The sequence below is a fragment of the Chiloscyllium plagiosum genome, chromosome 3, assembly GCF_004010195.1.
Source record: "Chiloscyllium plagiosum isolate BGI_BamShark_2017 chromosome 3, ASM401019v2, whole genome shotgun sequence".
Lineage (NCBI taxonomy): Eukaryota > Metazoa > Chordata > Chondrichthyes > Orectolobiformes > Hemiscylliidae > Chiloscyllium > Chiloscyllium plagiosum.
In genome coordinates this window covers 26604020-26628662 of record NC_057712.1, presented here as the reverse complement: position 1 = coordinate 26628662, position 24643 = coordinate 26604020, and positions in this window count along the sequence as shown.

Sequence of the window (24643 nt, the reverse complement as noted above, 5' to 3'; positions counted from 1 at the left end):
CAGTACAGGCCCTTCGGCCCTGATGTTGTGCCAATCTTTTATTCTACTCTAAGGTCAGACTAACCTTCATACTCTTCTATCTTCCATGTGCCTATCCAAGAGTCACTTAAATGTCCCTAATGTATCTGACTCTACTACAAATGCTGGCAATGTATTCCATGCATCTTCCACTCTCTGTGTAAAGAAACTACTTCTGACATGTCTCCTAAACCTTAGATAACCTCTGGCTATCCACTCTATCTATGCTTCTCATCAGTTTGTACACCTCTATCAAGTCACCTCTCGCCCTTCTTCACTTCAATGAGAAAAGCCCTAGCTCCCTCAAACCTTCTTCATAAGACATGCCCTCCAGTCCAAGCAGCATCCTGGTAAACCTCCTCTGCACTGTCTCCAAAACTTCCATATCCTTCCTTTAATGAGACAAACAGAACTGAACACAATATTCCACATATGGTCTAAATAGGACTCTACAGAGCTGCAGCATAACCTCACGGCTTTGAAACTCAATCCCACTACTAATGAAAGCCAACACATCATACAGCTTCTTAACAACCCTTTCAACTTGGGTGGCAACTCTGACGGATCTATGGACAGGGGCCCCAAGATCCCTCTGTTCCTCCTTGCTGCCAAGAAACTTACCTTTAACTCTGTATTCTGAATTCAACTTTGACTTTCCAAAGTGAATCCTTCACACTTTTCCAGGTTGAATTCCATCTGCCACATATCAGCCCAGTTCTGAATCCTGTCAACGTCTCTTTGCAAACTGCAACAGCCCTCCACACTATCTACCACTCCACCAACCTTCATGTCATCAGCAAGCTTACTAACCCACCCTTCCACTTCCTCATCAAAGTAATTTATAAAAATCACAAAGAGCAGAGATCCCAGAACTGATCCTGCGGAACACCACTGGTGACTAAGCTCCAGGCTGAATATGTTCCATCTACCACCATCCTCTGTCTTCTATGGGCCAGCCAATTCTGTATCCAGGCAGCCAGGCTTCCCTGTATCCCAGATCTCCTTACTTTCTGAATGAGCCTATTGTGGGGAACCTTATCAAATGCCTTGCTAAAATCCATGTACATCACGGAGGTAAAAACAATGACTGCAGATGCTGAAAACCAGATTCTGGATCAGTGGTGCTGGAAGAGCACAGCAATTCAGGCAGCATCCGAGGACAGGCAAAATCGACGTTTCGGGCAAAAGCCCTTCATCAGGAATAAAGCCCTTTATTCCTGATGAAGGGCTTTTGCCCGAAACGTCGATTTTGCCTGTCCTCGGATGCTGCCTGAATTGCTGTGCTCTTCCAGCACCACTGATCCAGAATCTATGTACATCACATCCACTGCTCTCCCTTCATCAATATGTTTTGTCACATCCTCAAAGAATTCAATAATGCTTATGAGGCATGACCTGGTCCTCACAAAGTCATGCTGACTATGTCTAATCAAACTATGGTTTTTCAAGTAATTGTAAATCCTGTCTCTCAGAATCCTCTCCAATACTTTACCCACCATAGACGTAACACTGTCTGGTCTGTAATTCCCAAGAATATCCCTATTCCCTTTCTTGAACAAGAGAATACCATCTGCCACCCTCCAACCATCTGGCATTACTCCAATGGACAGTGAGGACACAAAGATCATCGCCAAAGGTGCAGCAATCTCTTCCCTTGCTTCCTGTAGTAATCTTGGATATATCCCTTCTGACCCAGGGGATTTATCTATCCTTACGATTTCATAATTTTCAGCACATCCTCCTTTTAACTGTTCAAGCTGTTCTGTTTCACGCTGTCCTTAGAAATGTCACGGTCCCTCTCATTGGGGAATACTGAAGCAAAGTATTCATTAAGGACCTCCCCTACCTCCTCCGACTCCTGGCGCAAGTTCCGTGCATTTTTCCTAATTGGCCCTACCCCCACTCTGGCCAGAAAATTCAAGAGATAAAAGATTATCCAATATAAATAGATGTAATGGAGAGGCAAAGGTGAGGACTGCAGATGCTGGAAATCAGAATCTAGATTAGAGTGGGTGCTGGAAAAGCACAGCAGGTCAGGCAGTATGCAAGGAGCAGGAAAATCCCCATTTCGGACAAAAGCCCTTCATCAGGAATGAGGCAGGGAGTCTCCGGGGTGGAGAGAGAAATGGGAGGGGGGGAGTGGTTTGTGGGTCTGGGGAGAAGGTAGCCAAGAGTACAATAAGTGGGAATGAAGGTGATAGGTTGGAAAGAAGGGTGGAGCGGATAGGTGGGAAGGGAGATTGGCAGGTAGGACAGGTCATGAGGTCAGTGCTGAGCTGGAAGATTGGAATCGGGGTAAGGTGGGGGGAGGGGAAATGAGGAAACTGGTGAAACCCCTCACCTCCATCCAAGGCCTCAAAGGAGCCATCCACATCCATCAAAGTTTCACCTGCACATTCACCAATGTCATTTATTGTATCAGGTGCTCCCTATGCAGTCTCCTTTACATTGGGGAGACTGGACGCCTCCTCACAGAGCACTTAAGGGAACATCTCTGGCACACCCGCACCAATCAACCCCAGCGCCCGGTGGCCCAACATTTCAATTCCCCCTCCCACTCTGCCGAGGACATGCAGGTCCTGGGCCTCCTCCACCACCACTCCCTCACCAGCCAACGCCTGGAGGAAGAATGCCTTATCTTCTGCCTCAGATGTAACAGATAGTGCAAGTTAAAGCCAAAGATCAACCAACATTCCAAGTTCAAAGAGAACAGATTGTGGAAAAATTATGAAATTTCCAGACTATCTGAATTTGTCAAGTGAGAGACACTCCCTGTATATTTGTGGTCAATTTGGGAAAAGGTAGTAGCAAGACCACCCAGGGAATTGTACAGCCCACTCCCCCACCACGACCAGGAAATGCTAAACCTCTGCCTCACATTACAGAGGTTCACATCACATCTATTGCTCTAATTGGATGGGAAGTTAGTACTAAAATCGCTACAAGGTGACCCTATGAAAGAAAATAATCACCAACATACTGCCTGTACTTCTAAATTCCAGCATGATATTGCTTTCCTTCTTGCACCTCTCAGGCTCTCAATTAATCTCATTGTTGTTTTTCAAAGTTCTTTCACTCCACCACAGATGTTCAATGGACTGGTCCATTATTGTGAGATGTATCCTTCTCTTTTTTTGAATAAATATGTAATGGTCCTCCAGTCATCATATGGTACCTCAGGAGATTTGGAAGATTGTGGCTTGCATCTCTACCCTTACTTTATTCTGCAACTAAGGATATACCTCATCTAGACAGGATGACATATCCATTCTATTGCCAGTCTTTTAATTGCTCTCCTTTTTATTTATACTGATCTCATCCAATCTCTTGGCAACTTCCTTCTTTATCAAAGTTTTGACAAATTCATTGTTCTTGCAGAACACTGATATTTTCTAGTCAAGATTAAAATGGTGCTAGAAAGGCACAGCAGGTCGAGCAGCATCCCAGGAGCAGGAAAATCGACATTTCAGGTAGGAGCCCTTCATCAGGAATGAGGCTGGAAGTCTCAGGGTGGAGAGATAAACGGGAGGGGGGTGGGACTGGGGAGAAGGTAGCTAAGAGTGCAATAGGTGGACAGAGGAAGGGGTAAAGGTGATAGGTCAGAGAGGAAGGTGGAGCGGATAGGTGGAAGAGAAGATTGACAGGTGGAACAGGTCATGAGGATGGTGCTGAGTTGGAACTTTGGAACTGGAGTAAGGTGGGGGGAGGGGAAATGAGGAAACTGGTGAAGTCCACATTGATGCCCTGGGTTGAAGTGTTCCAAGGCAGAAGATGAGGCGGTCTTCCTCCAGGCGTGGGGTGGTGAGGGAGTGACGGTGGAGGAGGCCCAGGACCTGCATGTCCTCGGCAGAGTGGGAGGGGGAGTTGAAATGTTGGGCCACGGTGTGGTGGGGTTGATTTGTGCGGGTGTCACAGAGATGTTTCCTGAAGCGCTCTACGAGGAGGCATCCAGTCTCCTCAATGTAAAGGAGACCGCATCGGGAGCAACGGATACAATAAATGGCATGTGTGGAAGTGCAGGTGAAACTTTGATGGATGTGGAAGGCTCATTTGGGGCCTTGGATGGAGGTGAGGGGGGAGGTTTGGGTGCAGGTTTTGCAATTCCTGCGGTGACAGGGGAAGGTGCCAGGAGGGGTGGGTGGGTTGTTGGGGGGTGTGGACCTGACCAGGTAGTCAGGGAGGGAACGGCCTTTGCGGAAAGCGGATAGGGGTCGGGAGGGAAATATATCCCTGGTGGTGGGTCGTAGGTGTTTGTAGGTGGCGGAAATGTCAGTGGATTATGCGGTTTATGTGGAGGTTGGTGGGGTGGAAGGTGAGGACCAGGGGCGTTCTGTCCTTGTTGCGGTTGGAGAGGAAGGGTTTGAGGGCAGAGGTGCGGGATGTGGGTGTGATGCATTGGAGGGCATCTTAAACCATGTGGGAGGGGAAATTACGGTCTTTAAAGAAGGAGGCCATCTGGTGTGTTCTGTGGTGGAACTGGTCCTCCTGGGAGCAAATATGGTGGAGGCGAAGGAATTGGGAATACGAGATGGCATTTTTGCAGGAGGTAGGGTGGGAACAGGTGTAATCCAGGTAGCTGTGGGAGTCAGTGGATTTGTAAAAATTGTTGGTGTGGAGTCGGTTGTCATTGATGGAGATGAAGAGGTCTAGGAAGGGGATGCAGGGGTCAGAGATGGTCCATGTGAATTTAAGGTTGGAGTGGAATGTATTGGTGAAATTGATGAACTGCTCAACCTCCTCGTGGGAGTACGAGGTGGTGCCAATGCAGTCATTAATGCAGCGGACGAAAAGTAGGGGAGTGGTGCCAGCGTAACTACGAAACATGGACTGTTCTACATAGCAGACAAAGAAATAGACATAGCTGGGGCCCATGCGGGCGCCCATGGCTACCCCTTTCATCTGGAGGAAGTGGGAGGATTCAAAAGAGAAATTGTTGAGGGTGAGGACCAGTTCAGCCAAATGAATATGAGTGTCAGTGGAAGGGTACTGGTGGGGATGCTGGGGGGGGGGGGGAACGAAATGGAGGGCTTGGAGGCCCTTGTCAATGCAGATGGAGGTATAGATGTCCATGGTGAAGATGAGGTGTTGGGGCCCAGGGAAACACAAGTCTTGGAAGAGGTGGAGGGCATGGGTGGTGTCCCGAACGTTTATGGGGAGTTCCTGGACCAGGGGGATAGGACAGTATCGAGGAGGGTGGAGTTGCATTTGGTGGGGCAGGAGCAGGCTAAGACAGTGGGTCAGCCAGGGTGGTCAGGCTTATGGATCTTGGGAAGGAGATAGAATCGGACGGTGCGGGGTTCCAGAAATATGAGGTTGGAAGCTGTGGGTGTGAGATCCCCTGAGGTGATGAGGTTCTGTATGGTCTGGGAGATGACGGTTTGGTGATGGGGGTGTGGTCATGGTTGAGGGGACAGTAGGAGGAGGTATCTTCGAGTTGGCACCTTGCTTCAGTGGTGTAGAGGTTAGTGCGCCAAACTACCACTGCACCCCCTTTGTCCACTGGTTTGATGATGAGTGTAGCGCTGCACGTTGTGAGGGTGAGAGGTGTCAACTGGTTCAGAAATATTTTTTGATGCATCTGGAGCAGGTGGGAGTTTAACTCAGGCCTCCCGACCTAGATAGAGAGAGAGAGAGAGAGAGAGAGATACCACCACTGCAATCCAAGAGCCCCTTGCTGAACATTAATGCAAAATAGTCATTTAATACCATTTTTTATACATCTAGAAGTGCTCTTACAGACAACTGAATGGCTTTTTCTACATGACCAAATCACAGGTGATATTATTCATTTAGTAACCACCAGTAGTAAATCATCCAGGTTTTCCGACGGATTAATTTACATGCAAAGCTCATTAAGGATAGGGCGAGTGGAAGGAGCTAAGTCAAAATGGAGTGGAAGGTGAGGTAAAGTACTTGAACCCCTGTGGTTCCCACCTCTCTCTCTAAAGGCATCAATAGTATTGGCCGACACTACTGTCCACTTCTACAGGGACACCTGGGCATGAATATGTAAAGTCTCCATAGGCTGCTTTCTCATTGGTGAGAGATGATTGGTATTGGTTTAACCTGACGGTCACCATGCCTCAGGCAAGGGAGAAATTGAGAAGGAGATCCTTCATGGTAACCTCAGATAAGTGTGAGAACTGCGGCTTTCTGACCCAGAAGCTGGGGCACTACTATCAGACCACAAGTGCTCCTTGCTGAACATTAATGAAAAACAGACAATTAGTACTTTAGCCATGTCCTCGGCTTCCAATTCTAGATCTCCATTTGGTCCTTAATTGGATCCAGCACTCCTCTGACAATCCTGTTATTGCTCGCCCTCGACTATTGTCAGTGTTGCTGGATAATGAGCAGAAAGCAGGGACTTGAAGAAGGAGAAGGGTTGTTTGTATCTGTTGTTGATGCTAATTTTAGCTTGCTTTATGCTTTCTTTTACTTTATGTTAATATGATTCTCAAAATCTTGGCACAAGTTGCAGAGCTTATCTTTCTTTTTACATTAAATTAAAATCACTTTAAATCAGCTGGTCTCTTTGGCCACAGAGAGGTCCCATAGGATTGGAGGACAATCAGTGTGATACCATTATTCAAGAAGGGATCAAGGATAAACTAAGAAACTAGTCAGTCTAACCTCTGTGGTGAGCAAGCTATTGGAAGCAATCTGAGCGACAAAATTAATCTGCACTTGGAGAGCAGAAATTAATCGAGAACAGTCAGCATGGCTTTGGTAAGGGAAGGTCATGTCTGCAAAATGTTGATTGAATTTTTCGAAGAGGTGACCAGGTATGTAGAGGAGGGTAATGACAAAATCTCACATGGGAGACTGATAGTGAATGTAAGAGCCCATCAGGAATAAATGAGTTTGGCTAATTGGATCCAGAGTTGGCTGGAAGCAACGGGTGATGGTCAGGGGATGTTTTTGTGACTGGAGGCCTGTATCTAGTAGTGTTCCCCAGGGATTGGGGTTGCGACCCTTGCTGTTTATTTTACATGTAAATTATTTAGACTTGAACGTAGGACAGTTGATCAGTAAGTTCACGAATTAAAGAAAAAATAATGGGGAGGTAAATAGTGAGGATAGCCTTAGATTACAGGAGCATAAAGAAAGACTGGTCAAAAGTATAGTAAAATGATATTTATGCGAATAGATATTGATTTAACTAATTGATCTGGTTTGATCTGAGTTGGACATGAGTTTATGCTATCCTGTTTTTTTCTTGATGGGCTGAATAAGACCTTATATTCTCGTACTGTTAGTCCACTGATCACACATTGTTCCCAAAAAACACTAAGATGGAAATAAATGTTGGCAGTATAAGCAATAACAAGGTCACTGGTTGCAATCTTTATTATAAAATAATGTAGTCCATTCATTGTGAATTTTTACAAGAAAATTCAATTCATATTTAGGCTTCCTTGCACCTATCAATTTGAGGGAACATTCCAATTTTTAAATTGAAAATCCAGAATAAACACATTGTCAAAGCCATTTTCCCCCTCTCTCCTGATGGCAACAACTTGTAGTAGAATTAACAAAGTACAACACAAACTCTTTGCCCAAATACCATTTCCAGCAGGAAACTGGAATTTAGGGACAAAGGGACAAACCTATGAAAAAGTTCATTGACAATTCTCTTTACCAATGAAACTGAGGGAATTCTTTTGTCTTCTGAAATTGAGGGAAATTTATCAATGATATAAATCAGCAATAGCGGAAGAGGGGATAAATAGTGTGCCAGTAACTCAGGACATAGATTTTGAAAATCATACAAATTGCTAATGTAAAGAATATACCTAGTCCAGATACTAGCATCTACAAGTCTTAAACAAACAGTATCTGAAATCTGTGACATTTTTGGTAATATTATTGTATGTTTGCTGAATTGTAAGGAATTTAATGAGAATTAGAAATATTCGTTTAATATTATCTCATCATTAAGAAAGGATTAAATACACAATTGAAGTATAGTTGATACTTCATACTTGGAATTTCAAAAGGCTACTAGCTGCATTCCACATTGGTGACTATGACTAATACAATGAGTAGCAATATAGGGGTGAGTCATGGTGCAGATAGCGATAAAATGAACCCAAAAATTAAACATTCCATACAGAGAAGAGGTTCTAGGCATGTCCTCCAATAATCTGTCTCCTGACTCCTGGTAATTTTCATATACTTGTCAATCTCTTGTAATGTTGAAAATGTGAAGTCAAGATCAAGTACAGTAAAGTCAAACAGATTGAGTAGAGCAGGCAGGTGAGAGGGGAGTTCAGACAGTCAGACAGTGTTGTCTTTCATCCACTTTGGATAAGACCTCAGCGCACCAGATGCATATACCTGGGATTGGAGGGACTACCACATAAATAGCATGAACCAACTAAAACCAGACATTTTTGCTGTCTCTCAGGGCATTTTGTGAAACTTCCTCTTAGTTCATTGTAATAAATTGGTACTATCCATAAAACATCTCCTCACCTTCCCTCACATTGCACACCCTTGCTTTAAAATTTTATTGCACATAATTAATGGAAATGCAGTCATTTCTTCTTTGGCTTTGAGGGGGTAACCATTTATCCTTTAGTTATTTTGGCTCTATAAGCTATGTTTACTATTGCACAAATGTCTTTGATTCAATATTGAATCACTAAATGCTGGAATGCAAGATATTAACAGCTGTGGAAATACCCAGTGCTGAAATGCAACATAAAGTACAGGTAATTAAGCTCAAACTAATGAGTCCTTTTGAACAGAACAACTTTCATCAGTTTGAAGTTGCTTATCTTCCAAATAATAGTTCTGAAAGTGAATTTCTATGAATTTTGTGAAAAGAATACCGTGAAGGAGGATCAAACAAGTACTTAGGTCAACACATGACTCTAATATGCAGCTTAACTCCATCAGAATGATTGAAGCTATCCACTGAGATAGTCTAGTGATAACTGTAGAATCCTTGCATGTGTCACTTATATCACAATAAGTGACAATGGTAGTGCTGTTAGATTGAAAACATTTACAAGGCTAATTTTGTTTTAAGGAGCTGAAATGTTAGGAAAGAAAGTGATTAAAGTTGACACTGATCAATATAACACTGCAGGAAAAGGTAACTAAACAGTTTAGTGCAATCCCATGACATGTGACATTTTAAAGGCATTCAAGAATGACTTAACGACATCAAGAAAATTGAAGAAATTCTATTTGACATAAGCCCAACAAGTGCACTGAGGGATTGTTGAACTCTGATTAATAACAGATCTATTTTTATAATCAGAGAGATTGCCCTAAATGTCAATTTCTTATTTATTCATCTACTATTAACTGATGGTGTGCATTGCAAGTTGCATAAAATTGATCAAAATACTTTCCTGGATACCTCATTCAAGAGTCATAATTTGGTGTATTCTTTCTTGCATTTCTTTGATAACAAGGTTTGCATTCGAGTCTATTGGTGGCTGAGAGTTCTCAGTTGCATCTCAACTGGCAAAGCGGATATCCTGGAATATCTCACGCAAAATATTAAACTCAGTAGGTGCATGTTATTAGGGACATTTAAGAGACTTTTGGATAGGTACATGGATGATAGTAAAATGTTGGGTATGTAGGTTAGTTTGATCTTAGAGTTGGATAAAGGGTCAGCACAACATTGAAGGTCAAAGGGCCACGGGGTGCTGTACTGTTCTATGTTCTATTGTTTACCTGATGCACTGCTGATGCGTATATAGGCTATATAAAGAGCCAAATTCAACCTCTGGCCTGTAATGAGTTATCAATTAAGTTAGGTGACTGCAATTAACCTCAATGTCACTGTGTTAGGGAATAGAAACATCAGCTTTTGTTAGTACTGAGAGATTAGAGATTGATCACATGGTTGAGATAGAGAAATGCTTCTGGTACTTAACTATAATCCAGCAAGTCTCAGGAAGAGGTCACTACCCTAATCTCTTTAAAAAAATATCCAGTAGCGTGAAATGTTAAGGCTGAATTCTGAAATGGTGAAATACAACGGTTGAAACCTACCTCAACTATACCTGGTGTTTTATTATTGTGAGAAGAACAGTTGAGAACCTTTGTGGAAAGGAAAATAACATTAACTGAATTAAGATTTGCGACTAAATAACACTCATACAATTAAAATGAACCAGCACTGTGCCATTTATTATAAATCTCAACAAGTCTGTGATATTGCATTATCTTTCTGGATTATTAATCCCCAGAATCTAGATAAATTTTCCGAGCCCCTGAGTAACATGAGCATTGGCAATTGGGAAAATATGGTAAGATTGGAAAAATGAGGTTCTTGACATTGATGAGAAATAAGTTTCATTTTCCACCCAATGTTTGAATGCGGAGATGAGATTATCAGGAATGATCTGCTTGCACACACTTACATCTCTCTATAACCTACTCTTACCTCATTTGTATACAGTTTGCTATTCTCTCACATGATGGAGAGATAATAGATGGCCTCAATTCCCAATATGTAAGTCTGAGCAGATACCTGGCAGCTCCAGCTCGCAATTTGCTGCTCTAGACCTCCATTTTATGACCTTACAAACAAGGAACAAGAGTTGTCCAATTGGCCCTTTGAAGATGCTCTAAGATTATGGCTGAACTGATTTTTAACCTTAACTTTACATTCCTGAATATCCCGATAATCTTTCATCCTGTTGGTAATCAAGAATCCTAGCCAGCTGTCTTCAACAACTCTCAGTGTGCTCCACAGACAGTGACAACCTGCATCCTCCCCATCCATATCAGTTGGCATCTGGCATATACTTGCCTCATCATCCAATCATGGCACATCTCCTTTTTCTTAGAATGCAGTTTTCCATTTTGGAATGCACTGACACCTTTCATTATTTTGTTGCTCCCAGACCACTTGGCATCTCATGTATTGGAGAATGGTGCATTTAAGGGCTCTTCATTCATTTCTTTACACAATATATGAAGCCTGTTATTGATGTTGTTTATTGTATATCTTGTTTTGTCTTGTTTTCCTGTGACAAGGCCAGTGCTGCTGCCTGGATAATAGACTTTGTCAATATAACTGGCTTTCCCCAAGTGCAGGGTATTATAGACTATACACATGTTGCATTGATAATGCCACATCATAGCACAGCTGACTTCATACACAAAAGGGTTCCATTCCATCAAGTCATCTGTATCCATGAGAACTCTTAAGTTATTACTGTTTTTCAAGAGCCAGCTGCCTTACCAGGTTGGTCACTGGAAAAGAGGAGCTATCTTTTGCAACCATGGCTGAGTGACTTCATTATGCAGCCCATTGTGGAGCAGATGACAGTCCTTCTGAAGATGAGGTTCTCATACTTGGATCAGTCTGGGTGTTCCTTGCAGCACAGAACAGATAGAATGTGCCACGTCATCCTTGAGGTCAACTACAGTAAGCAAAGAGGGGATGTGATGGAAATTGAATAGCTGGGAGAATAGCCGCAGTTTTCTGAGGAAGAAGATGAACACATTGAGCAGGAGGATCTGCACCTGCAGCATAATAGAGCAGTACAGCTTTGGGCGCAACAAGATAGACAGAAATCTATTGACACCCATCTCCAATACAGAAAGACATAGTCCAACTTAGCACCCTTGGCACTTCCTGCACCATGGCTCTTGTTTACTTCATCAGCTCACATTCCAGCCATTAATCTGAGAAATGGGTTCAAGGCTAGGAAATGTTTTCACTGTGAAATACCCTTATCTTTATGGGAAAAAAATTGCTATAGCCTGTCAAACTTCAAAAAAGATAAATTCAAAAAAGAAAACAGGAGCATTGTCAGATCATGCTCCAACCATGAAAGAAACATGCAAACTTATAAATAAAAAGATTAAAAACCAGCTGATCCAACAAGCTTGTTCCATACTGCCATAGTATTGCTTCTGTATGCCACCACCTTAATTGATCTTTTACCCCTCCCATTATCCTTCTTCCATGCAAACACTTCTGTCACACAAAAGAGATACTGAAGAAAAACCTATATTAAGGAAAACAATGCTTGTAATTATCCCTAATGGAGAAGGCAATCCAGAGACCACATTGACTAGGGGAATTCAGCCTCTAATAACCTCCTACTTGCTAAATGCACTTATTTTGGCCACTGTCAGGAAATTGTCCTACTCCCTTTAAATACACAATAAATCTTCTCTCACTTTATGAGCCAGTACCTTGTTTTAATAAGCTTATTGGTCAGCCATTCCACGACTATCTATCAGCTATATACTGCTTAAAAATAGCTGGAGTTAAATAAATTTGGAAATAAAAATGAGGTTGTAAGATTCCTTCAATGGTAATAGGATGCCAGATATGCAGGCCATGTGTCTCAGCAATTGTACAATTTTGGATTAGAGTGGTGCTGGAAAAGCACAGCAGTTCAAGCAGCGTCCGAGGGGCAGGAAAATCGACGTTTCAGGCCCGAAGCGTCGACTTTCCTGCTCCTCGGATGCTGCCTGAACTGCTGTGCTTTTCCAGCACCACTCTAATCCAGAATCTGGTTTCCAGCAACTGCAGTCATTGTTTTTACCTAATTGTACAATTGTGTCAAAAGCTATGTTCCTTCAGTTATTTGTAATAGTCAGAATAAATGCTGGACTGAACCAGTTTGCTCTTGAAATAACTCAAAACAAAATGTCTACTCTTAGCTGTTATTTTCTGATTAGGCAACACTTGCTGAACAACCTTAGTGCACTAGTAATTATATTAAGAACTAATTTAAGATCAACAGTCAAGTGTATAACATACCTCATTTATGCTTGCTTAAAGTAGTGACATAAATTCAAACACAAGGACCCATTCTCTGTAGACAATAAGAATATTGTTGCATTATGTGGGAGCTTGAAGACCCCACAGTTACCTATTGCTTATGCAGTGCTGCAGCCAATCAGTGTCAATCAGGTAGCCAATCAGCACATTTTTTTCCTGTTCATATAATTTGTTGTAATCACAAAAATTTGGCATTCTTGCATTTGTCCTGATGAGTGCAAGACAAATGTTTTATGTGCTTCTTTTCAGCAATAGAACATCTGGAAGTTCTACTCTGATGTTGGACCAGGATTTTTATTGTTTATCCATGCCTACAAGAATCCTGGTATCCAAAGTATACAATTTCAAATGCTTGTTGCTCCATTCTGGTTATGCCACTTATAGCATTGCAATTGATCAACCAATCCTCCAAATGAAACATCACGCTCGAGGGAGATAAGCAAAAATGTAGCTTGCAACCTTCAAACAAAATTCTGATCTTTCTTTATGTTTGTGTCTCCTTCTTGTCCGCTCAACTTTGGTGTCTCTAATTGTTATGGCTTTCTGAACTCCACCTGTCTCAGCCTTTGTTCTCTACATTGCTACGGTAGGCATTATGAGTGACTTGGTGCTATCTCTACTTTTGTTACTTGCTGTTATTTATTTGAATAGATATTTCATCTCATTTGGATTTTTCTCTGCCCCCACTTCCCTATAGATAGTGGCTGGAGGTCCCGTGAACATTAGGAAGCTTTGCTCCTTTCCCTCCACGCAACATTGCCCAAGGTTGGAGCTTTTATTCAAATACAGAGACAGGGTTACTTATATCACTGGATAGCAAACAAATTCCCCTGTTTGATGGCTGGTCTGACTCAAGCCACTCTGAGTCAGGTTCTGGTGAACATCTGTAATTTCCTGTTAGAAGACCTGCTCCTTTTTGAAACTGGTTACAGCTGCTGTCAAAAGTAGCACTGGTCTCAATTTCTTACATTCAGATTATTTTAGAACTTTGCTAGAAACAAATTGGACTTACACAGTTAATGGCAGGGCCCTGTGGATTGCTTACGAACAGAGACTCCTGGGGCTTCAGGGACATAATTCCTTAAAAGTGGTGTCACAGGTGGACAAAATGGTAAAGAAGGTGCTTGTCAATGTCATCTTCATTGGTCAGAGCTCTGAGTATACGAGTTGGGACATCATGTTACGGCGGTACAAGATATTGGTGAGGCCACATTTTGGAGTGCTGCTTACAATATTACCAAGATTGGAGGGTTTGAGTTATAAGGAGAGGCTGGATAGGCTGGGACTTTTCTCCCTGGAGCATTGCAGACTGAAGGCTGTGTGTGTCACTCATAATGCCTACTGCAGCAACGTAGAGAACAAAGGCTGAGAAAGGTGGAGTTCAGAAAGCCATAACAATTAGAGACACCAAAGCTGAGCGGACAAGAAGGAGACACAAACATTAACATAAAATTATGACAGGTATAGCCAAAATCATTTCCCCAAGGTAGGGGAATCCAAAACTAGGGGGTATTGGTTTAAGGTGGGAGGGGAAAGATTTAAAAAGATTCTGATGGGTCATGGAGCTGTACAGTATGGAAACAGATCCTTTGGTCCAACGCGTCCATGCAAACCAGTTATCCTAAATAAATCTAGTCCCATTTGCCAGCACTTGGCCCATATTTCTCGAAGCCTTTTCTATTCATATACCCATCCAGATGCCTTTTAAAATGTTATAATTGTACCAGCTTTCACCAGTTCCTCTGGCAGCTCATTCCGTATACGCACTACCATTTGCAAGAAAAAGTAACACCTCAGGTTCTGTTTAAATCTTTCACCTCTCACCTACACCCACCACCCACCCCCCCAACCCAGGGAAAAGATCTTAGCTACTCATCCTATCCATGCCCCTCATGATTTTATAAATCTCTACAAGGTTACCCCTCAGCCTCCAGCGCTCCAGGGAAAATCACTCCAGTCTATTCAGCCTCTCCCTATAGTTTAAACCCTCCAACCCTGGCAATGTCCTTGTAAACCTTTTCTGAACCTTTCTAAGTTTCACAACATCCTTCCTATAGCAGGGAGACCAGAATTGCACGCAGTATTCCAAAAGTGGCCTAACCAATGTCCTGTATAGCTGCAATAAAAACAAGCACACCAAATGCCTTCTTCACTATCCTGTCTATCTGGGACTCTACTTTCAAGGAGCTATGATCTTGCATCCCAAGGTCTCTTTGTTCAGCAACACTCCCCAGGACCTTACCATTAAGTGTATAAGTCCTGCCCTAATTTGCCTTTCAAAAATGCAGCACCTCACATATATCTAAATTAAACTCTATCTTCCACTCCTCGGCCCAATGGCCCATCTGATCAAGACCCTGTTGTACTTTGAGATAACCTTCTTCATTCCACTACACCTCGAAGTTTGGTGTCATCTGCAAACTTGCTAACTATACGTCATGTGTTACATCTAAATCATTTATATAAATGATGAAAAACAGTGGAGTCAGCACTGATCCTTGTGACTCACCACTGGTCTTGGGCTCCAGTCTGAAAAGTAACCTTTCACCACCATCTTCTGCCTTTGAGCCAGTTCTGTATCCACATGGCTAGTTCATTATTCATATACTTATTTAAATGGCTTTTAAACATTCCTCTGGAAGTTCATTCCACACATGAACAATTCTCTGCATAAAAAAGTCCCCATGTCTTTTTTAAAATCTTTCTCATGGTATTTATTAACAACTTGATAGTATAGAAAGCCACATATTTAAAATGCTGATGATATAAAGTTAGATTGCACCATATAGATTCTAGATTGAAGCATAAAAATGCGAAGAAATATTGATATATTAAGCGAATGATTAGCAAATGGATTTCATTTTAAGTAAGTAAAAAATATCATCCAATTTGGACTTAAAAGGAATTAAACAGTGCTTTTTAAATGGTGAAAACACAGAGACCTTGAAGGGCCCAAAGTGACTTGTTAGTTCCAGTCCATAGATCATTAAGAAGAGTCAAACGTAGATAAAACCAGTCAAAAAGACTGATGGAATGATGGTCTTTAAATCTGGAGGATTAGAATACAAGTTGACAAAAGTCATGTCTTTTATAAGATATTTGGCCTGAAATGTTTAACTCAAAAGTTTTAAAACATCTCTGCCCACTGATGTCTAAACAACTGTCTCTGAGAGGAGCCAGTCAGTTCTAATGTGTTGTTAGTTGTATTTTTTATTTAGAACACAAACAAAGCAAAGAACATTACAACTCAGGAACAGGCCCTTCAGCCCTCTGTGTCTGCACCTACAAATTTTGCCCTTTCAGACTAAAACGTCTTCAGTTACAGGATCTGTATCCCTCTATTCTCCTATTCATATCTTCATCCAGTTCATTAGTTCTGCAGTCTACATATATGTGGCATAAATCTAGTTACTAGGAGATAATAATGTCTTTTATCTCGTGTTAATGTTGTGAACCAGTTTTAAACTGAATTAGATTATAGACAGTGTAGAAACAGGTCTTTCGGCCCAACAAGCCCACACCTTCTGAAGAGTAACCCACCGAGGCCCATTTCCCTCTGATTAATGCACCTGCAACTATGGGCAATTTAGCACAGCCAATTCACCTGACCTGCACATCTTTGGATTGTGGGAAGGAACCAACAATCATCTAGGCAGGATTTGAACCTGGGTCCCTGGCGCTGTGCGGGAGCAGTACTAACCACTGAGCATAATGCAAATTGCTGTTGTACTATCTTGAAGTAAATTGCTTCTGGTTACTCAAATACATGCCTCTTCTGTTGATAACCTATTGGTGGTGAATCCTTCACCACTGAACACCAGCAAACCCCAGACACTAGTATAACAAGGAGGGTTGCTCGCAGCAAATCCGACCCAGAAAATATCCCAGCAGAATCATGTACTGTCTTACAATACCATGCTTCAGCTCTACAGAGTCATGGTAGGACCACAGCAGGAGTACGATCAACAGTTCTGGTCAGTACGCCTTAGGAGAAAGTGAAGTCTGCAGATGCTGGAGATCAGAGTAGAAAAGTGTGGTGCTGGAAAAGCACAGCAGGTCAGGCAGCATCTGTGTTTTTCCAGCACCACACTCTTCCACTCAGTACACCCTAGGAATGATGCATTTTTTGGAGGGAGTGCAGCATAGATTTACCTGAGTGATTCTTGGAACTTAAATGTTAAAAACTTAAGGAGAGATTATACAATCCAGGGCTGTATTCTTTGGAATTCAGTAGGTTCAGAGGTGATCTGATCAAAGCTTCAAGATATTAAAGGGAGTCAGTCTGGTAAATGAAGAAATTCTGTTTCCACTGGCTGGGGAATTTAGGAAGCATAATCCAAAAATTAGAACAAGGTCTTAAAGAACAAGCCATCTAAATGTTTCTACGCCGACAGTGTGTTGGAAATTTAGAATTCCTTTCTGCAAACGGCAATCATTGATTTTAACCGTGAAATTTTTGCCACAATCATATTGAGGAGGAACATACAAGTCAGGAGGAGTAGTAGGCCATACAACCTTTTGAACCTGCTCCACCACAGAGTAAGGTCATGATGGATCTGGTTGTAAACCTGAATCCACATACCCACTGACTCCTGATAACGTTTCAACACCTTTCTTAACAAAAATGTATCCAACTACTTCTGCCTTAAAACTATTTAAGGATTGCTTTCACCACCTTTACAGGAAGAGATGATGCTCTGAGAGAAAACAATTTCTCCTTATCATTGTTTTAAGTGGGTGACCTCTGATGTTAGAACAGAGGTTTGTGATTCTCTGAATAAGATGCATCCTGTCCATTGTCCTAATAGCATGCTGTAACATTAAAATCAGACTTTTTTAAAATAAATACTTTTATTGAGATAAAACAATTTAAAATTTTTTACAAAATTACAAAATCATTACAAAATAGTGTAACAACCTTATAAAATAATGACATTAACAGCAAACAAACTACTATTCTACTCCACAAACCACTGAGGAGAGATAGAGAAAAAAAACCTACAAAAACTACAATTCAATAAATAACTAAAAATGCTAAATTAAACCAAGTTGAACCAAGGCAAATTAAATTACATTCAGTTAAGTTACAGTGCTCAGTGCAATCCCACCAAAGCTCCCCACCACTGGGAGCATGGGAGGAAAACCTATATTTATTTGGGATTCTTCCTCCCAGGGCCTCCAGATTGCCAGATATGGCCCTCACGATGACACAAAAGTCCTGACCATTATAGCCAAAAAGGCTGCTTCTATATAATTCAGAAAGGTCCGCAATGTTCTATAAAACAGTTCCATTTTCTGGTGCACCATGCTTGTAAGGAAGACCAGGGGGATGAGTTCCATAATTAATCTACGCCACCCCGAGAGTCCCGGGGGAATTCTCTGAAACCCAGCTCATTAGAATGTTCTTCCTCACACAGAATGAAAGCATATTCAACAGTTTCTTCCCACATGTGTCCAAAGAAGGGAGATTTGGCAAGCGCAAAAGGAGGGACACTGGATCCACTTTAACCTCAGTTCCCACTACGCCTTCCAAAACACTCACTATGGCAACCCCATACCTACAAAGCTTGTGGAATGACAATAACAACAAACAAACAAGCAATAAGTAAGAGTGCCAACATCTATTTTACATTTGGGGCACATTGAGGGATGGTTTAGATTAGATTACTTACAGTGTGGAAACAGGCCCTTCGGCCCAACAAGTCCACACCGCCCCACCGAAGCGCAACCCACCCATACCCCTACATTTACCCCTTACCAAACACTACGGGCAATTTAAAATGGCCAATCCACCTGACCTGCACATCTTTCGGATTGTGGGAGGAAACCGGAGCACCCGGAGGAAACCCACGCAGACACGGGGAGAACGTGCAAACTCCACACAGTCAGTCGCCTGAGCCGGGAATTGAACTTCTAATGTTATTAGTAGACCTACAAACCGTAATAAAACCTGTCTGCTCCTTTACAATGAAGGGCAAAATCCTCTCCAACTTTAACACTAGCATTTTCGACAGAACTTTAAAAACCACGTTCAGTAACGATATGGGTTTGTATGAAGTGCAATCCTCTGGGGCTTTCCCTTTCTTGAGAATAAGAGAAATATTTGCTTCTCTCAGAGAGGATGGGAGGCAGTCCTGACTGTATGAGTAGTTGTACATATCCAACAGTGGCCCGGCCAGCATGTCTCTAAACTCCTTACAAAACTCACTTTGAAATCCATCTGGGCCAGGTGCTTTACCACTCTGAAACTGCCTTCTGTATTTCTTGGATTGTCAGGGGGGCATTTAGAAAAGAAGCCTGCTCTGAAGTTACACCTGGAAGTTCCATGGTCTTAAAAAAGGACTCGATCTTCGCCAATCTGTCCTCACAGCCCTCCGACCGGTACAGCTCAGAGCAGAACTTCCTAAATGCTGGGTTACTTTTTTTGGCACTGCAAGTAAGAGTACCAGCACTCTCTTTGATTGATGTGATAGATTGGGGGACATTCTTCTTTCTGGCCAGGTATGCTAGGTATCTACCCGGTTTATCGCCATACTCAAATAACCTCTGTTTTGCAAAAGAGATTTCCCTCTTTGGTGTCTGGGTGAGCATGGCATTCAAAGTAGCCCTGAGGGCTGTAATCCGCTGCAACTTGGTTACAGATGGTCTGTCAAAGTATGCTAACTCAGCTGCCTTCAGCCGGGCTTCGAGCAAACGCTGCTGCTCTCCCCATCCCTCTTCCATGTCACCGAGTAAGAAATAATCAAATCCCATGCATAGGCCTTTGTAGTCTCCCAGAGCACCAATGGATAACTGGCCGTACCCAAATTAATGTCCCAAAAGATTTAAATTTCCACAAAAGATATTCTATAAACTTGCTCTCCTTTGAGAGGAAAGGATCCATGCACCGTTGCCACGAGCCTGTTCCATTACCACCGGCCTTGACTTCCACGTACATTGCTGTATGATCGGAAATGGCTATGTTCCCGATTCTGCAAGACAGCACCGAATTCAAAAAGGTCGATGGGACAAATAACATGTCAATTCTGGTATAGCACTTACGTGGATTCGAGAAAAAGGTGAAATCCCGACCTTCGAGGTGAAGACATCTCCACACATCCACCAACCCCCAGCTCCCTGTTCAGGTCCACCAAATGCCTGGATTGCGGGGACATACCCTCAAGGGCCCTAGGCATCCTGTCCGCTTCGGGGTAAATAAGTTGATTAAAGTCTCCCCCAATAATTGTGTCAAGTACTGCAAAGGGCCATCAACCTGGAAAGCGCATCCGTTAAACATTTGAGGAGATGTGCCAGAGGGCAATATACATTCAAATTCCCATAATCCTCTCCATGTATTAAAGCTTTAAGAATCATAAACCACACATGTTCATCCTTAATTTTGTCCAGTAGTTGAAATGGGAGGTTCTTCTGGATGAGTATAGCAACTGCTCTACTTTTCAAATTAAAGTATGAGAAAAACTTTTGTCCGAACCTTACCTGCTATAATTTCAAGTGCTCCTTATTGGTTAAATGTGTTTCTTGCAGCAAGGCTACATCGACCCTCTCTTTTCTAAGACTTGAAATTATCTTTTATCTCTTAATTGGTGAATGACTCCCCTTAACATTCCAGTTGCATCATTTAAATGAATGGCTAGCCATAGCTGTCCGAGACAGTCCATGGAGGAAGAACCCCACTCTGCGCACAGAGTGAAAACAGCAAACAATTCAAATTAATTTAAAAATACAATGACCAGAACTACAAAATAGAAACTTCTAACAGCTATTTCTACAACATACCAACATATAACACAACTGAAAGGAGACTTTTCCCCTTGCCCACAGGGGGCGCTGATACTACCCACTCATTCCTCCATGGCTTCTTCTAGCTGAAGCCGAGCCCCAGCCCCGACAACATGAAGTAAGAAAAAGTTACACACATCTTATAACAAGAAAGTTAAAAGTGGCCACCCAACCCATCCCATCCATGCTGTAACCCTAGGCACTCCTAGTAGAACTGAAATACATAACCTCCCGCCTCCCCCAACCGCATCCCTATCCCATACCAAGAGAGAAAAACAAAAGGAAATGATGAGAGAAAAGGAGAATGGGAGGGGAGAGAGAAGGGAGAAGAGAAAGAAAAATTAAAAAAAACTTATGACCCCCACACATATTAAAAAAACCCCAACAACCAGGTAAACCAGGCAAATTACAGAAAAAAAACAAAGTAAACATCATCGTACATATTATTCGAGCCAACCAGTCTATTTTAAGGTATCCAGGAAATCCTTTGCTTTTTATGGTGAGTCAAAACTAAACACAGACCCTTCATGGCTGATATGTAATATTGCTGGATATCTTACGGAGTACTAGATATTCAAGTCCTTCAGCTGTCTTTTTACCTCATTAACGGCCTTCCTCTTACAAATCACAACCATAGAAAAGTCTTGGAAATGCATAATTTGTGATCCTTTGTGTATCATAGGCTGTGGATCCTTCCTGAGCACTCTGGAGGCTTCCAGCACCATTTGCTTATCTCTGTAATGCTGGAGTTTCACGAGGACCAGGCAGAGGCGCTGATCTGATCAGGGCCTGTGCACTCTGACCCGCATCTGGCCTGCCTAGATTTACAGCTTCAAAAACTGTGGGAGCCATTGCTCCAAGAAGCTGACGAGCTGGCCTTCCTCCTCCCGTTCCGGTAGCCCCACCAGACAGATGTTCTTCTGAAGGCCTCGATTTTCGAGGTTGTCGACCTGCTCCTCCAAGGCCCATACCTGCCGTCCAGGGCCTGGAGCTGACCCGACGAGGATTCCACTGCGGTTTCGGAGGCTGCGGTCTGTTGCTCCACCTCCATGACGCACTGCCCAAGACGCTGGATCTCCTGGTCATGCTTCTGCAGGCATGACCGAGATCAGTTCCAGCCAGGCCTGTGACTCCTCCATCGCTGAATTGATCTTCTCTGGGAGTTTCACAAACTCCGATACTACACTCTGCTCCACAGGTAAGTCCCTGGGTCATTTGTGGAGGCCAACGACGTGGCCACGAGCATGAACGTTGTTGCAGGGGAGTGCCCTGCTTGCTGCAATCCTCACGGTCTCTTTCCTTTAGTCATTTTTCTAGCTAATACTGAACAATTCTGGGGGTCAAAAAATAACAATCTCTACCACATGGTAATAAAGGGAGGGTGAGTGCACCACTTTGTCTGGGTTCTGTTGCAGAGCTCAGTAGGGCAGACCTACTAGGTCGCTGTCATCTTGAATCCCCTAAAGTCGATTCTTATGCACCCTCTTGTGTATGAATGCACGATATACACCTTCTGTTGCTCCTCAGGTGTCAAAATATGTCGGGAACTTGTATTTTTTGATCAATTCATCCCTTACTCCTCGAATTTTCAGTGGTTATAATCCTAGCTTGTCTAACCTTTCCCTATAAGACAACTCAACCATTCTGGGTATGAGGCTAATAAACCTACTCTGAACTGCATCCAAAGTATTTACATACTGTCTTTATAAAGATTGAATGGACAAGCTCAAAGTGTTGAATGTCTCCCTCTCTTTACTGTACGTTTATGCAACTGAATGTTGAGTGATATGATGGAGTATGATTGAGAATGTTGAGGGAAGGTAAGGGGGGATGTGCAAAGCAGACCACATGCAATTTTAACTGTGCTATCCTTTCCCACTTGCAATGAATCAAGAAGCGTAACATAATTTTCACATTACTTGCCTCTCTTTACAGCCTGTAACTTTGAATTGTCGTAGCAGTAAATCGTTTTCTCCAGTTGTGAAGGAAGATGATCTCCCTCTGCCTCCTTATAGTCCCCAGCAGTCCATCCAGTGAGGACCCAGTGAAATGGCATCATTCATTGAACTCCATTCTAACATTTCCAGTTCTGTCTCAGCCAATCCAACTTCCTTAATTTTCAAATATGGAGGAGGAAGGTTTAAAAAGGACATGAGGGGCAACCTTTTTACAGTGAGAGTGGTTAGTGTGTGAAATGAACTGCCTGAGAAAGTGGTGGATGCAGGTATGGTTACAATATTTGAAAAACATTTGGATAAATACATGAAAAGGAAAGGTTTGAAGGGATATGGGCCAAATGCAGGCAGGTAGAACTAGTTTAGTTTGAGAACATGGTCAGTGTGGACTCATTGGACTGAAAGGTCTTTTTTCATGTTGTATGACTTTATGACTCTTTAAGGATTGGATATGAGTTTGTGTCTTGTGGGCCCATACCGTGTCCCTTGATAGGATGAGTAACCTGAAACAAAAATAATGGAGAGGTGGCTGAATTTAAAACGTCACCAACAGACATGCAGCACAGACCTCTCTCACGGCATGAATGCAGCCAGCCAACATGTCGTACGTTTAAAATTAGATTCGTTTGCAATTATGTAACCCTTCTGCTGATCCAAAGGTATTGGTCTAATGGCACAATATAACCGGCACAGGTTGTATTCTAACTTCTCTACTTTGAGGTAACATTGTGGTAATGTCACTGAACTAATTATTCACAATGCCAGGCTAATCTTCTGGGGACAAGGGTTAGAATCCTGTACGGCAACTGTGAAATTTGAATGTAAAATCTTAAATAAAAAAGGCATGATTTGGAGATGCTGGTGTTGGACTGGGGTGTATAAAGTTAAATCACAAACACCAGGTTATAGTCCAACAGGTTTATTTGGAAGCACTAGATTTGGAGCACTGCTCCTTCATCAGATGGTTGTGGAGTATAAGCTTGTAAGACACAGAATTTATAGCAAAAGTTTACAGAGTGATGTAACTGAAATTATATATTTAAAAAGATCAGGATTGTTTGTGAAGTCTCTCATCTTTTAGAATTACCATGTTGATTTCAGTTCTTTCATATGTAAATCGCAAAACTTTTTTTAAAAGTTACATTCTCAAGTGAACTTTAACAATTGCTGTCAGGTTGGCCCAGATGATGCATTGAAGGTGTGAGGCTGTCTGTGCCACAAAGGTCAGACTCATTCTAATCTAAAAAATGATCGACAGAAACTCACATAATTCATGCAGTTTTCGGGCAAAATAAAATGTAATATGGCAAGTACAAATTCACCCCACAAGCTGATATGTGTATGTGTGCATGTGGGTGTGTGTGTTGGGGGAGGGCATGGGGTTATGAATGTCTGTGAGAGAATGTGTCTTTGTGTGTGAGTGTAAAGGGGTAAATGTTTGCGAGATTGTGTGTGTGTGTGTGTGGTCACCTGTAGTGTGACATGAACCCAAGGTACCAGTTGAGGCCATCCCCATGGGTTCTGAACTTGACTATCAGCCTCTGCTTGGCCACTTTTCGTTGTTGCCTGTCCTGAAGTCCGCCTTGGAGGATGGTCACCTGAAGGTCTGAGGTTGAATGTCCCAGGCCGCTGAAGTGATCTCCGACTGGGAGGGAACACTCCTGTTTGTTGATTGTTATGCTGTGTCCATTCATTCGATGCCGTAGCCTCTGCTCAGTTTCCCCAATGTACCATGCCTCAGGGCATCTTTGCCTGCAGCGTATGAGATAGACAACATTGGCTGAGTGACATGAGTACCTGCCACGTACATGGTGGGAGGTGTCCCCACGGGTAATGGTGGTATCTGTGTTGACATTCTGACATGTCTTGCAGCGTCTACTGTGACAAGATTGTATGGTATTGTCCTGAAAGCCGGGGAGTTTGCTATGAACAATGATCTGTTTGAGGTTTGGTGGCTGTTTAAAGATGAGAAGTGGAGGTTTTGGGAAGATTTTGGGGAGGTGCTCATCCTCATTGATAATGTGTTGCAGGCTGTGAAGAACATAGTGTAGTTCTTCAGCTCCTGAGAAGTACTGGACAATAAAAGGTACCCTGTCAGTTGTCATGTCTATCTCCTGAG